A 4,753-nucleotide genomic window follows, 5' to 3' on the forward strand; every position below is an offset into this window, starting at 1 on the left:
AAAACTTCTGAGGAGTTGTAAGGGACAGATGTGTTTAAGTAGCTGAAAATGGGTATGAAAGTCGGGGCCAAAAAAGCATCATTGCAGGTATTTGATTAGGCAACACTACTGGAGAAAAGAGTGACAAGTCCACAGGTGAAATGACTTGGCAAATAACAAGCAGTTACAAAAGGAGCAGGTATCCTTTCAGGTTCAGTTAGTGAGTTTCATTTGTTCAGAGGTGAAGGGCCCATTTTACCTGATAATGAGAAAAGCCTTGGCCAGAGAGCTCTTAGTGTTCCTTCAGACTCGAGCATTCTCACTGCAGAAAAAGTACAAAGGAAAAGCATAGAGAAGGGCAAACTGGAAATAGAGATCAAGAAGGGGTCAGGAGTGGGAGAGCAATGCCCAAGTGATGGACRGAAGCACCATCATAAACACCACATTAAACACCACGCAGGCGGCCTGCCAAGATCTGCCCCGAGCAGGGACGCCTCTCAGGGATGCTCCTCGAGGCTGAGAGCGCCTGTGCTGGAGGCGGATCCTTCGTAGGTGTCTAACAGCGTGCTGAAACTGTATAGTTGGTTAAACGCTACCTCTGGATTAATTGCGCCCATAATCTGTTACATACAAACTGTTGAGGAGGAGGGGAGGGTCCATTCTGAACGCTGTGACTCAACGGGAGGATCTCCGTGACAGTTTTGTCTGACCTGTATGACACAAGTAACAGTGTTCTTTGCTGCYGCATCTTGTTCAGCCACTGTCACGCTCTACTTCTTAATGCTTTTGTTATGAGTGACATGCATCACTCATTTTGTGACTGGGACCACTTCCTTATTCCCTCAGGATGAGGGAAGAGCAAGCAGTGGAGGAAAACCGGCTGCATAAACTCATTTTGCCAGTTCTGACCTCTCCGGATAATTCAGGTGAACAGTATTACTGAGCTTGGCGTAAGGTTACTGAGCTTAGTGTAAGGTTAGCTGTCATTGCTGTCCTGAAGCCAGTATTAARCTGACCTTAGATATTCTGCTGTGAGCCTTGGCAACTAAACTGGGAAAGCCATCCTGTGACCAGGCCAAAAGCTTCTATTAGTCTTTCAACTCATTATTGAAAGATCCAAATTAAGCTTTGAAATGGCAACTATTTTGAGTAGCAGAAGTCTTTTTAATCTTTTTTTTTTTTTTTTTTTTTTGCTGTTGTTTTTTGGGGGTTTTTTTTCTTTTTATACATTGTGTGTTTTGGGAGAAGAAAGCCCATAAGAGTAAGAAATGTGCTTGCTACAAACCTCTTCATAAAAAGAAGGGTAGTTAGTATGGCTCCGGGTTGAATTAGCCCTGACTGCTGTTCCTGGACTCTCTTCTTGTCTTTGTTCAATGTTCAGARCTGCCTGCGTGCTGCGCCAATGTTGCGAGATGCAGCATTTTGGGGTTTGCTTCCAAGACTGTTGTGCTTGGTCCCAGGCAGTTTGCAATGGGATTAAAATGAGTATGATTAGGACAGAAGCCTGTGGGGAGATTTTTGAGCTTCCTCTGTGGTTAAGGCACAGGACTAGGAGTCAGAAGATCAAAGTTGCTGCTTTGTACAGAAATGTTGTTTTCTCACATAGGCTCCATTGATAAAAACGATCTTGCAAGAGTACTTCACATATTTCTTTGATGCTTTGCTCTTGCCAGCTTTCCAGCTGCTTGGAGGACAGAAAACCATTGCAAACCCTCACCGTTGGTTTCATTGACATGGCTGGTCTTGGGGATCCAGGAGTACCTGGCGTTGCTAGGGATTTGTTCAGATGTCCTTGCAGATTGCTGTTTTGAATTGCTAAGGCTCTTACCTGTTGTCTGAAGATGATGGCAGCTCATACTACTAATGTAACTCTGCTACTGCTGTGCTGGAGGGGTTGCAAGGTTATCTATTCTAGGTTAGGCATCACCTCACCTGAAGAGCCAAGTTGAGAAGATGAACAGAAACTCTTTTAAGAAAGGACATACTCTGTGTGGGTGGCCAATGTATGGACAGTAATGAGGAAATACTTTGGACGACAGAGAAGAAAAGACCACAAGATGGTGCAGAGTGAAGAATTTGATGTGCCCTTCAGTACCTTGATCATGTCATCTGAATCTCCTTGTTTAGGTTAGAGATAGAAGTAGTCATAAAGATCACTGGCATCCTCCATGAAGATGTCACCACAAATTGCAGCTTACAGATTTGAACAGTGGATACAGTGATGCATATATGGCCTTTTTTAATATCTGTACAGCACATTTTGCAGCACTTTTAAAACAGTAGGAACAGATAAGATTAAAAAAAAAGAAGTTCCCTTGGTATCACAGAAATCTTAAAACCATGCACTTGCCTTCTGAACTGGATATGCCACTTCCAAAGCTTGGAAACAAAYTGATTTCAACCAAATTGGTTTGCAATTGCAAAGCCATTTGCTGTCCTTTTCCATAGCTGTGTATCAAGCAGACGTTCTCCTCAAGGAGACTACTTTCCAAGGAGGTCTGGATTTTTTGCATAATGGAGGGCTTAGTTGGTGAGTTCAGAATTGTGAGGAAATGAAATGATGCTTTCTGCTACTGAGATGGATTTTGCATTTTCAGCATTAAGTTGTCCTTAGGATCCTGTGCGAAAAGATCCAGTCTTTAGAGATGATTCTTTGCATGTAACTTAGAAATGAGGGATCACCTGTGGTCACTTGAGAATGTCCCTCATGTTGGTGCAAAGTTGGCTTCCTTTTAGCTTGGCTTTTGGTCCTACTCAACTTACAATGGTGAAGAGAGTTTTATTAAGTTCATACTCTTTATAATACTGAAGTTTTCTATTATAGGGTACTGGAAACTTTAAAGGTAAGGAAAGTCCAGATAACCTGTGAGTAGTTGCCTCTTCAAGAGACCCAACAGAAAGTAAGTGGCTAGTATCAAAAACCATGGAGCACACAGAAAAGGAGAAGCMGCAGAAAGGAGTCAGTAAGTCTTACTGGGACTTTTAATATGATGTGATGTTAATGTGAAATATCTTGGCTATTCCTAGTGATAGAATGCTCCTTTTCCCTGGAAAATGGAAATTCAGAAATGGGAACTGTKAAGCATGTTGAAACTGTGACTTGTGCAATCCCCCTCTCTCCTGCTCACATCTGCTGTACAGATGAAGGTTATGGTGGGATATTCTCAAATGCAAGTTTTCCAGTGCCAGCTACACTTTGGTGAAAAGAAAATTTGGTGAAAGAAAAAAATCTGTTGATCTGTATGGCAAGTGTTGAGTTAAAACCTGCAGGGAGTAGGGATGTTTCAACTCAACCAGACTAGCATGCAATTCCACGAAGACAGGCTTGTGCATGTTAGGAAATGTGTAATAATGTGCAGTTATGTATAAAGTATGTATGTATAAACTATATGCATTTATAGAAAAAATGGGAAAGAGAATTCTGATGAAGGAAAAAAAACTTCTGAACCACTATTAAACTTCCATGGAAAATCATAGCAGTGATGTGCGTGTGTGTGTGTGCATGCGATACCTTATTTTGCAAAAATTAGAAAACTTCCCAGTTTAACTAAGCTTTCCCATTTGCKGCTCTGCCTGAGACACAGAGTGACAGCACACACCCATTCAGTGCTCAGATTTGTGCCTGCAGGGACACACCAGCATCACTATCCTGGAATGACATTTCCTTCCATCTATTCTAGGTCAGTTCTGGGTTTTTACAAAGCTGTCATGAGCAGTTTTTCTGGATAAGCTGCAGAAGCTGGAATAGGTGTAGGAAGACACAGAATTCAGAGTTGCCCTGAACTTCTTCCTCTATTTAGATGAGACTTTACCACTGATAAAGATTTAGCTTTATAATTGCCTCAGCTGAGTTATGATTAACCCTAAAGATATGGGATGACTTTTAGAAATGAAGCTGCTCTTGTGCAGAGTGTACCGTGTCATGCCTTTTTTTGACGTATATGCTCATGCCTGGAAGCGTGTTTGCTCTCATAATTATATCTTCTTACAGGCTCTACTTAATGGTCCAAATAGCCCTCCATGAAGCACCCAGATGCCTCTCCTGTCCTTTGTGTCCTGAGGTGAAGTGGTGACGGCTCCCTGACCTGCGGACTGGGCGGCGCTTGGTGCGCAGGCCGCAGCGGCAGGTAGTCAATGCCACCATTGAGGGCGCCGAGCGCAAAGGGCGCCGTTGTGATCTGCACCCCGCCCCGGCCGGATCCCATGACCCACTGCACAGAGACTTTCACCACGGATTGAGGAAAAGATAAGAGGGTCAGGATGTGTCCAAGCTATCTGCTCACCAGCAGCACGCTGCAGGGCAGGCACGGAGGTTCATGGGCTCTTTGATCTTCTCTGTGGGCCCTCCTGTAGCTGGCAAGGCAAGGGCTCCTGTGGTGAGCTGCCCAGTGTGATGAAAGATATAGCCTGGGATCAAATACCTGGAGACCTCTGGCAGCAGTGATAAACAAAGCTATCCTGGCCTCTGTCATACAGAAGTGAATGACAAGGTGAGCAATACTGCTGTGACCTTACCCTGAAAGATCACTGAATGGGCTTTCAAAGACTTCTCTTTTCCTTGCTATAGAGCTGACTGGATTGCCTGTTCGTTCCCTTATATTACAGAAATCTTTCATTCAAGTTCACTTATTAATTGGCTTTTTGTTCAGCCCTGACCTACTTTGGCATTGGCTTTTCAGATGTTCATTTCAGGGTGACAAATTGGCATCTAAGCTCTGACTTACCTCTGGAAAGTCTGTTTTGCTATTCAGTAGCAATGCAGAGGACATCAGTC

This window comes from Nothoprocta perdicaria, unplaced genomic scaffold (genome assembly GCF_003342845.1).
Source record: "Nothoprocta perdicaria isolate Ctin4 unplaced genomic scaffold, notPer1 scaffold_140, whole genome shotgun sequence".
NCBI lineage: Eukaryota > Metazoa > Chordata > Aves > Tinamiformes > Tinamidae > Nothoprocta > Nothoprocta perdicaria.